This window comes from Pterocles gutturalis, unplaced genomic scaffold (genome assembly GCF_000699245.1).
Source record: "Pterocles gutturalis isolate BGI_N339 unplaced genomic scaffold, ASM69924v1 scaffold31621, whole genome shotgun sequence".
In the NCBI taxonomy this organism is placed as follows: Eukaryota; Metazoa; Chordata; class Aves; order Pterocliformes; family Pteroclidae; genus Pterocles; species Pterocles gutturalis.
The window spans coordinates 12,088-25,916 of record NW_010101533.1 but is presented as its reverse complement, the minus strand read 5'-3'; the positions used below and the strand labels follow the sequence as shown (position 1 = coordinate 25,916).

The 13,829-nt window shown below is 37.5% G+C and overlaps 1 protein-coding gene across 1 annotated transcript in view; it reads left to right on the top strand.

Moving 5' to 3' along the window:
* LOC104469327 (catenin alpha-3-like) overlaps nucleotides 1–13,829 on the top strand; it is a gene marked incomplete at both ends in the record, with an annotated part of 51,757 nt that overhangs the window by 37,619 nt on the left and 309 nt on the right. The gene's annotated exons all lie outside the window — the stretch shown is intronic.

Below are 13,829 nucleotides of genomic sequence, written 5' to 3'. Positions count from 1 at the left end.
TCCAAAACTGGACACAGTTTTCTAGATGTGATTTAGTGTCACCTTTCTCATTCTATTAGCTATGTTTCTGTCCTTTTAACCCACTATGCTGTTAGTTTTCATTGTTGCCGGAGCATGCTGCTGATATGCATTGTAAAGTGTTGTCCAGCAGGATGTCATGTTCTTTTCCAGCAGAGCTGCTCCCCAGCCAGTGAATTCACAGACTGTATCATGACAAGTAATTATTTCATCCCAGCTGAAAGATTAGTTTTTAGACATTCAGTTGATAATTTTTGAAAGAAGGAAGAAAAACCTTAGCTTCTCTTGGATCAAAAATAGTTGGACGTGAGTTTTATTCCTTACTAATAGTGTCCCAAGCAGTACAATTCCTTTTGTGGAGTAGAATGAGATGATTAGTTCAGTAATAGCTTGGAAAAAAACACCTTCTAAAAGCTCAAAAAAATAGTTTTCTATGTTATTTTGGTGTCTTACGCACATACCTCAATGAATCCTGTGAGGTATGCTTATAAACTGTTCACATTACATAAATGAATAGGGATTAATGTAAGGTGCACAAAATGGTTTTGATTTTAAACAAGATTTGCATTCTGTTCTCTAGAAGTGACAGAGTCAAATGACACATTTGATGTACTGTTCACCTTGAATATGACCATCTCATTGTACTTCTTTTAGCTATAAAAGTACAGAACTGCAAAGTGTCTTCTTCCAGTAACAAAACACTGTGGTCAAATCAGATACTTTGAATTCAGTTTCTCTTTATTTACATGAATGTAGAGAGCACTATCCTATACACAGGAAGAACTGCCTGGAGACCATTTATTTACTTTTAGCTCCAAAGGAATTCCAGCCTACATTCAGCTCAGAACTTTTTACTCCAGACAGAACTTGTCATTTCTGGGAGCTTTTGCTTTGGAGCAAGTATGGACCTATTATGCTATTTCAGGGAGCAGGATGGCAATTAAATGTACTGGTTTTCAACTACATTTAGTTATCCTATAATATTAAGACACAAAATAATTCTTTCTCTTAAGAGATTATATTGATGTGTTTACAGTGGATATACGGCTTTCATACTAAGAAAAATGAGTTAGTTTAATGTTTGGAGGCAGGGCTCTAGATCAAGTATTGGATTTTGGAGAGAGTAGCTCTGTGCATAAATTACAAGAACTTTGTGGGCTTTTACGTCTTCCATGACCGTGAGCAGTTCTTCAGAAATGCCAGCTTTACAGACTGTTTTCCTTGCCATTTTGGTGAGTCTAAAGAAGACAACAAGCAAAGTCCCCCTCTGCACTTTGCCTTATCGGGCAAAATGTGCTTTTTACATTAATGGAGTAGAGGCTGGTACTAAATATTTGTATTCTATGTGCAAGTGCTACACTTTTGGTATATGTGTCGAAAAGTCCCTTTTAGCTGAGTACGTGAGAGATGTGTTGAAGTAAGTCTGAGTGCAATCCATTTTCCATATACACTCTACTAGGAAGCTCTTAACATTTCTATGTAGATATCTGCACCTTTCCCTTAGAGTTGAACACCCCAGACATGCACAGCAAATGAAGCATGTCATAATTTTAAAGGCTAGGATGAAGTAGTCAGTCAGTTGTCAGTAAAGTTTAAAGAGCAAAGTTGCCTGTGCTTTGGTTAGAGTTGGTGCTTTTCATGCTAATCTGTTTTAAATATCAGTCACGGTAAAAACTGTAGCTGTTTACTGCTCTGTGTGGGTAAAGGTGACGTAGCATGGCCAGTGGAGAAACGAAAATCAGGGACAGAGATTAAAACAACCAGAAATGTAAATTCAGTCTCAGAAGCCTCTTTTTATGGGGAGTCCAGCCTTAAGATCTTGTTTTGAGAAGTGTGAATAGAGTTCTAAATAGAAAAGACTGTCATTTTAGAAGAACATTTTTGAAGTTCTTGTTTTTGATGTGGTAGCTGCTTTTGAGATGTTGTATGTGATTTAAGATACTGCATGTAGAAAACACAGTGAACTAATTCTGGCAGGATAGTTCTTAAGGGCAATACAATAATGACTATCAAGGTTTGTTTGCAAGTGCATCAGGTGAGCTGTGACACATTTGCCTTTGTAGCAACCTCCTATAGAGGCAGGATTATAAGAATACCAATGGCATACAAATATGTAGGTGATCAAAAAGCTGTTTGCAGATGTTGACAAAAGTGCCTGAAAATTCAGTTATAAATGAGACACTCTCTCCCCTGTCACCTGAAATCAGACACAGTTACACTTAGACTGTAATTACATGTAGACTTTAAGGTATTACTAATCACCCAGATGAATAAATTGGTTTGAGAACACTTATTGCCAGAGCTGTACATGTTCCTGTTTTGATTAGGTTGCTAAACCATGTTATCCTGGGGTGAGCCCTCCCATCTTCAGCTCCTTCAACTTTACTGTAGTAGCTTACACTAGGGCAGCATTGACCCTTCTTTTCTTGGAGGTAAATTTCTCTAGCATATTTGAGAGATATTTGACCTAATTTAGCTCTGCTGTTACTGTGTCAAGTTGATGGATCTACCCACTTAATTTTGTTGGAAATTCATCTACTGGAGGTACAGATAACTGTAAAGCTTGACAGCCAGCTCCTATTCAACTGAAAAAAAAAAAAAAAAAAGATAATCACCAAACAAACCCCAAGCAATTAAATAAGACTTTTTCTTGATTTGGTGAGAGAGACTAACAGTTTTCAGTATTCACAATATCCTTATATTTTCTTTCTAAGAAATTTCTAGGTTTCTTCTGCTGTAGTCACTGCCATGTCAGACCTTTGTCCTTGCTTCTGTACTTGTTTTATTGAAATAAAACACTAATAACAGTATTCTCTTGTAATGTTACTCTAGCCCTGCTATGCACTTCTTACTCTTCTGTTGTCTCCTTTTGTCTGATCTTAATCTGGATGACTCATCCTTATCTTAAGGCACCATCTTGCTGAACATTGCTTCCTACCCTTGTGTGACAGGATAGATGTCTATTGGCCTCCAATTTATTATTTCTGAAACAGAGGAGTAACTGTCCTGTAGTCTAAGGCTACCTTGTAAATTCTGTCCAGGTTTTTTTCTTTGTTTTTTTGTGTGCTGTGTGTTTGTGTGTGTGTGTGTGGTTTTTTGTTGTGGATGCTTTTTTTTTTCTTTTTAATTTTAACCCATTATACACAGAACTAGCTCCCTGAAAGCTACGTCTGCTGTGTATGCCTCAAATCTCGTTTTAGCTTCTCTGTATTTTTATGTAGCCATCAGCTGTTCAGAAGCTAGTTAGTAGAAGGTATGTAGGGTTATCTTCTTATTGTCATCATTTTGCTCTATCCTCAAGCTTCCTCAACTTGTGTAATCTTCTCTTATTGTTCTATTAGTTTGTTGAGACTGGCTTCCATTTAATGGCATGTGTAGAGCACTCTGTACTTGATGAGGACATGTCCTGGTTTCAGCTGGGACAGAGTTAACTTTCTTCCTGTTAGCTAGTATGAGGCTGTGTTTTGGATTTGTGCTGAGAAGGCTGATAACATACTGATGTTTATAGCTGCTGCCAGGACAGTCAAGGACTTTTCAGCTTCTCTACTGTGCCAGTGTCTGCAGGGGCAGGAGGCGCTGGAAGGGAGCACAGCCCCAGTTACTAGCCCAGGATTTGACCTTAGGTTTAGGATTGAGACCCAAACTGGGCAATGTTCTATTCCATATCATGCATGTCATGCCCAGTATATAGATGAGACTCTGTCTGGAAGTACTCTCTCTGGCTCCAGGTTATCTCCCTCCGGGTCTCCCCTCTCTCAGGGTCGTCTCAGTCCTTGGACACTTGGGCTCTTTTCTCCATTCTGGGATTGTAGTTTCGGGACTCTCCCTGCTCCGAGATCATTAGCTGGGAATGGGCTGGGCCTTGGTCATCAGGTGATGGTGAGCAGTATCACTATATGTCGCTCATTTGTATATTTGTATAGATTACTATTATTAAAATTGTTATTATTGTTTCCAATATCATTGTAGTTCAGTTATTAAGTTGTTCTTAACCCACAAGTATCTTTTCCCTTCACTCCTTCAATTCTCCCCACCATCACTGGGAGGGGACAGGAGGGAGGGTGAGCAAGTGGTGTAGTGTAAAACTATAGCAGGACATATGTATGTTACTGCAGAGCAAGTAAAAAATAATAAATGCTGTCCTTGGCTAACTTGTGCTCAGAAGTGCAAGGAGATATTTGAAAACTATTAATTTAGCTCCTGGTGATATGCCCAAGCAGTAGAGCAGGAGGAATAAAAACTTTCTGGTAATGTGTACCTGAACTGTGAGATTTGTAGAAATTTGTAGAAATACAACATTTGAGGGAAAAGTAATGATAGGTAATGATGGAATTAGAACAGCCTAACTATGCTGTAATAAGATAGAGTAAGGCTATATTTAATTGGTCAGCAACAAATTATAACCCTCTTTTAGATCAGGAAGCAGTGATGAAACAGTGACTTCAGATTAGTTTGGTTCTCATTGTTTCTTGAGGTCAATTCAGATAATGATAAATTTATGCCATAAATGATAATTGGAGTGAGGTAGGAAAGCTAAGCTCCCTGAAGCCTAAGAAATTGACTAAAACTTTTTTAGCTTACTCTCTTGTTGGCAAGAATGTGAAAGCCCTGGTGTGAAGTATATGTTTTTTCTTTTTCAATTTTTCTTCTTTTTACAGGAAAAGAGTGTTTAAAAACTCCATTTTACTTATGTGATAATGTAGTCCTTCACGTTTCTTAGACCATAGTGAGAATACCCCAGTCTAAATTGTACATGTGGATTTTGTTTTTTTTTTGTATATGAGTGCCGCTGGTGGCTTAATGGTTTTTTTTTTTTGCTTTTTTTTTTTTTTTAAATTTCTAGTTGTATTTTGTTCTGAACATCAGAGTATTAGTGATGTTCAAGTATTTCAAAGGACTTTGAACATTGCATCACTTAAGAAAAGCTGGTAAAGCTTCTTGACAAGTTTGATTTTCTAAAATCAAGTGAGAAAAAGTCATATAGTATGAATCAAAAAAAGTACATGAGTCTGATCTTAATGAACAGCATTGTATTGCACTGTTTGAATGAGCAAAAATTACAGTTAGCTCTTCTTGCTGTTTTTATTCGTATTGGATCTGAGGTGCGTAGGCTTCTACAACACTAACACCAGAATGGTGAATGCCCACTTTTTCAGTCACACTGGAAATATCCAAAAAAGACTCTGAAGACTACAGATTTGGAACTACTTCTAAGTCTATACAAAGGGGCTTTTCATGGTTGCTGCTCTTAATTTAATGAATCTTGGCTATCAGGGCAGTTCCAGATAGAACGAAGCTAATAGAATATATCTCTGGTGAGCCAAGCTTTAGCAACCTTGCTTAACCCTTAGGTCTCTTACTTTGACATGGTTCCCATGCAAAACAAAGAGATGTGCTCTATACGCTTCTCTGCAACTTAGCTATGACAGGATTTCAGTTTCATTAATGTCAATGTGAATTGTTTTACAGAATGTAAGTATCGTCACACTTGTTGAAACCACGTTTGTTCAAAGTGGAATTAAGTTTTTTCTTAATACGATATTGAGCATTTGAACAGTTTATCTTGGGAACTGTAAGGAACTTTGTCACCTGAAGTATTTAATTCAGGATTAACTGCCTTGATGTAGAACATAACTGATTTAACCTCTAGCTGTAAACTTCCTGAGAAGTCTCCAGTAAATTCTATGGTTTGTATTATTTAGGTGGTCAGACTAGATGATTCGTAGATCTTGTGTAGCCTTAGAGTCCATCAGTCTATGTGTCAGTGCAATCTCTGTACTGTTAGATGAGGATGCCTGCCTTCCAATGCTGTTGCTTTTGCATTTAGTGAAAGTTTCAGGAATTTATTTCCAGAGATAAGTGGAGGTGCCTGGATTTCTAAATCCACCCATTTAATAAAGTTGGCTATGTTCTGTAACAGTTTTGGTGATGTTCCCAAGCAGTTTGCCTCTTTACTTCATTTGTCAAGGTAAAAATTGTGTGGTGATTCTGATACTGAAACAGCTTTTTACATAGTCTCATTGTTACTTTTGAGACAGCCAATCCGCTGGTAAATCTACCAAAACAAATAAGAAGATACATGAAGAAAAAGACTTTATTCAACAGAAATAGTATTTGACTTTCAGATAATATTTTATTGGAGGCTTGAACAGCAAAATTAGAAATTATGTGTGTAGTATTTCTGTCTTGATGGTCACATTCTAAAACCTAAACTTTAGTTAGTGTGGTGAATAGAAACAGGACCAATGTCACTGACCTGAGAATTATTGAGGTGAAATTCTGAGCTCCTCGCTCAGAAAACTGATCCAGTGAAATTGGATCAAGTGTGACTGGAATGAAAGTGAATTCTCAACTCCTGAAAATGAAATCTCAACTCCTGCATGTTTCTTACCTTTAAGAGAGTGTTAGGGGAGCTGGTGTAGAGTGAAACAGAAATGGGCTTTTAAAACATATTACAGTCTGTATGGAAAGTTCTTGTATCTTTGGTATTGTTGTTGTAATGAAGAAACCAAAGATTATTTCTTGTATGCAACTGTGGAATATCAAAATGTGATCAGAAGTGCAGATCATGTTTTAGTTTAACAAACTCAGAGGGTATTTAATTGAGTGCTAGTACTTGGCTATACCTTACTCTGTTTTTGTAGCCTATCTGCTGGACCCTTTGGGCAGGAGACACTAGTATAGTTGCATAGCCAGTGCTCTCAATGCTTCATTGCTAGCTCATGTTGTGGACTGTTAGGTGTGTGGAGTAGGGGACCTAATACTTGCAAATCGTGCAGAAGTCTGTATGCTGCAAAGCCTGGCTTCCTGGGGACTCCTGTGCATGTTTCTCACTGGCAGTGTGAGAGGAGGCACCCCAGTTACACTCTTTATGAAAGCTGTTTACATGTCCGTCTCACAGTATAGTCTAGGGAGCAGTTCTGAGGTCAGATCTACAAAAGCAGAACAGATCTGCTCCTTCAGTGTTCAGTATTTCTTCCTGCCTGCTGGAGATCTATGCAGTCCATATCCTAGAAACAAAATTTGTGCTGTATCTCCAGCTGGCAGAAGTTCAAAATCTTTATTGTAAAACCCCTGGCATGTACAGGGGTTGGCAGTGGATTTTTTTTGGGTGTGTTGCATCTTAAAAAAAAAAAAAAATCATAAATTCTATAGAAATATGTGTTGCTTGCTTGAAGCATGTTTTCCCAAAAGTGCTCAGTTTGGAGGCTTAGCTAGTAATAGCAAGTATTTATTTACTTTATAATATTTTCAAATGTTTACAGTTAGTATTGAAAAAATAAAATCAAATTAATCATCCCAACTATTTGAAAAATGTCCCACAGTACGTAGAAGATACCTCCTTGATTGCCAGTCTTGAGGTCTTTTCTTCCCGGCAATATTAGAACTTCTGCTCTTCTGTACTGTAACGGATGTTTGTTAGCAAGTTGAGAAGCTTTTCATTTTAGCTCTGTTTTAATGTTATATTGATGTCATTTATAGTCCACTGTCTCTCTCATCTTTTTTCATAGAATCATAGAATGGTTTGGGTTGGAAAGGACCTTAAAGATCATCAAGTTCCAACCCCCCTGCCATGGGCAGGGACACCTTCCACTAGACCAGGTTGCTCAAAGCCTCATCCAGCCTGGCCTTGATCACCTCCAGGGATGGGGCATCCACAGCTTCCCTGGGCAACCTGTTCCAGTGTCTCACCACCCTCACAGTGAAAAATTTCTTCCTAATGTCTAGTCTAAATCTACCCTCTTTCAGCTTATACCCGTTACCCCTTGTCCTCTCACTACACTCCCTGATAAAGAGTGCCTCCCCATCTTTCCTGTAGGCCCCCTTCAGGTACTGGAAGGCTGCTAATAGGTCTCCTCGGAGTAATTTTTCTCCACGCTAAGTAACCCTAATTCTCTCAGCCTGTCCTCATAGGGGAGGTGCTCCAGCCCTCTGATTAATTTTGTGGCTCTCCTCTGGACTCTCTCCAACAGGTCCAGGTCTTTTTTATGTTGGGGGCCCCACATCTGAAAACAGTACTCCAGGTCGGGTCTCACGAGAGCAGAGTAGAGGGGGAGAATCACCTCCTTCGACCTGCTGCTAATGCTTCTTTTGATGCAGCCCAGGACACGGTTGGCTTTCTGGGCTGCAAGCACACTGCCGGCTCATGTTCAGCTTCTCATCCACCAATATCCCCAAGTCCTTGTTTTAACTACCCTGCTCTTTAGTACCTTCAGTGGTAGAGAGTTCAGAGTCTATCCATGTAGTCTGATTTTGTGTATATTACCTTCAGTTAGGCATTATATTTAAGAAAAAAAACCAAACAAACAGAAAACAGCACAAAAACCTAAACAACTTTCTCTCTTGCTACACTTTTGTCCAGTACTTCCTGACCTATTCCTGGTAGCAGAGATTGCAATTTTATTTCTGTATTTTATTAATTAGAAAATTGTCATATATCCTCTCACTTTTATACTACAGTTTATATATGCTACCAATGCTACTAGTCCCTTCTATCACAGACAAACAAATGTAACAAATCTTCTACATAAAGGATTGCTCTGAATAGGCTGACCAAAAAGCTGAAGGTAACATTCTCATTGATAATGTACCAGCATGTACTACTCTATTAAGGTATCTTGTGAAGTCTTTTAATGGCTTTTTTGGGGACCAATGTGCAATTTGAACTGTTTTAGGAAGTGGAGGCTAACTTGGATTGTATTTTATAGGGGATGTTGTTTTTGTTCTTCTCTTCTGCTTCTCCTCCTCTGCTTTTTAATCCTCTCCCTTTTTTTGTGTACACAGACATTGCCCTATTGTTGTTACATTGCATGTTTTCTGGGTGTAATTTTGGAGTAGTTGCAAGCACTCAACATTAAGAATGACACTTGCTTTAAAAATTCTTGTTCTGTGTGTTTAGTGAATTTTTTCCTCTTTTTCTCGTGATGTGTTCTGGCTGATGAAAATAAAGCTGAAGGTAGAGTAGGATGAATTGCGTTAAGTGTAAATGCTTATTAGTATGGCTTGTACCTTTGAAAAAAACAATGAGTCTTGTCTCAAGGACAAAGGAAGCAGAGTTTTCTGCTAATTCCTAAAATGGTTAAACTGCTAGTATTATGTAAAAAGTATGTGGAAGTACACTATTACTACACTGAAAATTTTCTGTTTGTGTATTCTACACGTTATAGAGAAAGAGCATAGTTGTTTCTCAACCAGAGATTTCGGCACTGAGCTGAAGCTTAGTAGGATTGCTTTTGCTCCACAGTTTCTTTTAGGAGCTGAGGGATATGATACATACTGTCAACAGAAGTGGTACTCCTGAAGTACTGAATGCAAAATTGTTTTCAAAACACGGTCTATGTGCAAGTCTAGAGTCACCATGTTTTCTTCCTCATTTTCCATGCCTGGGAGTTAAAATTAGGCATTAACAAGAAGGCCTGGTGCCTCAGGAGAATAGTGTTTAGGAACTGAAAGCTTTGTGTTAAAGGGGATAAAGGAAAAGGAAAGTGTATTAGTGCAGACCCTTTCGTTATTTAGTTTGTCTGTTCATTTGTGTACGTGTGGGATTTTTTATTAGTTTTAGCAAGTCACTTGGAATAGCCACAGTCTGCAGTTCCTTACAGATTAGAAATAAAGTTGTTTTAGCAAATAAAAACATCTATTTTATCCTATTGCTGAAGCACCTTCAGTCCAATTGAAACTTTAAGCAGTGGACTCCATCAGCACAGGTCCTGAGAAATGTGATAACAAAGTTGAAAAGATGATCTGAAGGGTAGTTCATAAGCTGCTTACAGTTGCTCTTTTGAATTTTAAGCATCTGTTTCAATAAACAAAGGAAGTAGTTTGTGTTACTGGTGAAACTGGAGGTCAGTTGAGACTGGCTTTAGCGTAGTGTGCTATTGCCTACTTTGAAATATTTGTCTGAAGTGCTTGTTTAGTGCCAAAGGTAGTACTATAGCAGACGAAAACGCTGAACACTTACCTTTATAAAAATGACCCTAATAAGCTCTTTAGCTCCCTGCTTTAACTCCTTGCAAAAGAAAAAAAAGTTTACTTGCAGAGCCTTCAGTAGAAGCAGTGTACATAAATGAAAATTTAAGCCCTCAGCAGTTTGAGTGGTCTGTTGTCTTACTGGAGAAGCCAGAAGCAATTGGCTATCAAAGCATAAATACATGTCTGCAAGAAGAGACCCTGCATTTCCATGTATGTGGAATGTGGAGCACTGTTGTTGGTGTCTTTGAATAGGGCTTCAAAGTCCCTGGTGACTCGTTTTTAGTGTCTATATTCTGATGAGGTATAAACGATCAACCTTTTAATCTTTGTCAGCACTGCTGTGCTATTAATATTTTTCAGATGTTAGAAACAATGCATGATTTTAGCAGTGCTCCAAGCTGCACTCAGCATTCATTTGGGAGAGCTTCTTTTCTGATCTCCCCAGAAATTACTGTGATTCCCTCTGGCATTTTGTTGCAGAAGAGAATTTTATTTACAAAGTAAAATACAAGGCACCTTCTATGCATTCAGTTTTTTAACAATATATGTGTCCTGGCAGTTGCATTTATAAAACAACAGTAAATGAGAATGGGGAATTTGGATCGTGTTCTTTCACATAAAAGACATAAATGGTGTGACTGCTTTTAGGGGTAGGATCTACCACTGTCAAGACAGATCTGCTGCTGGATGATACAGCTGATAAATTCTTTTGCTGCAGATTTTGTAGATCTGGACTATGTATAAAATAAAATGGTATATCACATAACAAAGGGGCTATATTTAAAGGATGTCTGAAAACTATGGGGAAAATTGTAAGCAAAAGAAAAAAAGAGTAGTAGTTTCTAATTCCTTACTGGGCCTGGCAAGAGCAGTATTCTGTCATCTGCTTGTAATATCTGCTATTCTAAACGTCAGTGGCTTTGTTTTAAGGATACTACATGAAAGAGGACTTCTTTTAAGTGAGCCTTTAGACTTCATTATGAGTGTGCTGTATGGTATGTGAGCTGTACTTCTACAAAAAATTGTTTCATAGGCAAACTGCTGAAACCATAACTGGCAGTAGTTGATTTTGAGGTGCTTTCTAAAAAAAAAAATAATTAAGTATTATTCCATGTTATCTGAGGTGCAGGTCAAGTGATTTTATTAATGATGTTGTTATTATTATCAGATATTTTTAAATATCAAGCTGGGCAACTTTAAAAAAGGACTGATCAGACTCAGGACTTTCAAATTGCTCAACTATTCAGACTTCTTTCCTATAGCATGCACTTTTTGTCTTTAAACAGAAGTAACTTGATTCTTTACTTTGGTTCTTCACTAAAATTTTAATTTATTTTCCAAATATGAGTAGTTTGATACTGTGTCCTTTAAGGTAGCTGCATGGTGCAGTGCTGTATATATGAAGGCAGAATTCATTGTCAAAAAGCTGAAAGTCTAATGAATTAAAGAGTTTCGATATTAGTAATCTGGATAATGGGGAGAATGAGAACTTCAGCTTTATTCAATGCATTTTGTGGTTTTCTACATAACTTTGCAGATGTTTTGTGAAAATAGGAAGGCTCTGCAGTGTAGATCGCCCCTAATGCAATAGCAATTGTGAGATGGCGGGGCTCCTGATTGGTTACATTTAGACAACAATTAACCAGTGCTTAAATATATTTATTATGTCATTATTTAAAATCAAGTAACACTTTTATGGTAATTCCATTCCTGTTTTACAAAAGCATGTCGTAAATAATTCTGGTATATTGATGTAATATTGCATGTTAGTGCTATTTTATGCAACAAATGACGATAGTAATGTAGTCTTCCTCAGTTCAGCAATTAGTGTGCTTGATGTTTTGATCTTAAGTAAGTTACTTTTTTCATGTGTTAGAGAATTTAAGGTAAGTGGAGAGCATTTTGTCTGCAAGAAGTTGAGTTAGTCTTTATTTGGTTGATTTGGGGGGTGTTTTTTGTTCTTTTTTTGAATTTTTCCCTTCCTGCAGTTTGAAGATTCTTCTTTGCTTTGTTAATTTCATCTCTGTAGCTAGTCTCTTTTTCTGCAGGCTCTCTCCTTCTCTAGACTGACTTAGCTTTTTTCAGTGTTTTCTCATGGTTTCATGTTTTTTAGATCTGTGATGATGATATTGCTGCTCATCTGTCTTCAGTGTGAAGCTCTATGTCTTTCTAAAAGTACGGTGCCCCAAAATTGATAGGTATTTTAAAAATGTAATAGTGCAAAAATAGAGCAAAACACTTGCCTCATGTTTTTTTCAGGTATTTCTTCTGTTTTACTTCTCAGACTGTTGCTTGCTCTGACAAGACCTTATCTTTTGCAACCACTTGGCATGTTGGATTTGTGTTCATTGACTGATGGAGATGCATTTTTGCTGCTACCTGTCCACTTGGTTTCAATTCTAAATTCGTGTTGCCTGTTGGGATTTTTTTTTCTTGCTGGAGAGTAGGATGCTTTGATATTTGTACTTATAGGACAGAATTCTGTCTTTGTAGATCACTTGTGGAATTGTTAAAGAAATCTTATCTTTTTTTTAATTGTAGTTGCATACCCTTCTCCTTCTCCAACTGCCTGATAAAGTAGTAAGAACGTGGTCTGTTCTTCTTTATCGTAGTTGTTAGTAAGAAGACTCAGTCCCACCGGTGTTCTTGTGAAAGCGTAATTGTGTATGTTCCCATTATGACAGCATAAATTTTAGTGAGTTTGACATTTATTTAAATAAATTTATTTAAATTTATTTAAATTTCACCAGCTGTGGTAAGTTCATGTGATATGTAAAAATACAAACCAAATGAAACTTATTACAAATTTAGCTTGTGATCCAGAACAGGGTCAATGACACTATTGTAAAGACACATCAGATGGGCTTAGGATGAGGAATTCCTTAGTTCTTATTCTTTGTTGCAATGACTGTATTACAGTGGCGTGATACACAAGAATGTTTCATTAATGTATACTGTCAGCACTGGGGATTAGTCTGGTATATTTTTTTTTCCTTCCAATTTTTTTGCTTTACACAGTGCTTTGTCTTCTTAAAACCATTCTCCCCTTGATAAATAAGCAATATTTGGAAGGGGAAAAAAGGTTAGTGTAAGGTTAATGTTCAGCTTCTACAGGAGATATGTGTTAGTTTAAGTAGTATTTATAGATTGATTCAACATCAACAAAAAGCCGTATTAGAAACAAAACCCATCTAGCTAATTAACTGATTGAAGAGGTATCTATAGAAGCAATCACTTTAGGATCCAGTATTTCCATCTTCAGTTAGTCTTTCCAGGGAGAGATGGAATATACCCTCTTCATGTGAACACAGTATTTTTAGGCCTAACTGATTTAGAAATATCAGTCTGATGCTTCTATATACATGGACTATGTGGTATTTTTCATGCCACCAATCCTAAAAGAGATACCTCTTGTCCTGGCACAAACTTCTGCTTTTACATGACAGAGGCCGATAACATCTGTTTCAGTGAAGATGCTCCATAATATGCTCTGTAATAACAGTTGTAAAGTCAAAACTGATGTACCCTGTACCGGTAAGTGTGTGTAAGTAAAAACTTCCTTGTATTAATATCTTGCAAACCGGAATGGTATGGATTCGCCAACAAAAAATAAAATGTTGAGACTTTTATCATCCTATTCCATTAACTTCGTAATTTATGAAGCCAAAACAGAAGTTAGCCTAAAGCAACATAGAATCATATCATAGAATAGTTTGTGTTGGAAAGGACCTTAAATATCATCTAGTTCCAACCACCCTGTAAAGGGCAGGGACACCTTCCCCTAGACGAGGTTGCTGAAAGTGTCATCCAGCCTGGCCTTGAACACCTCCAGGGGTGGG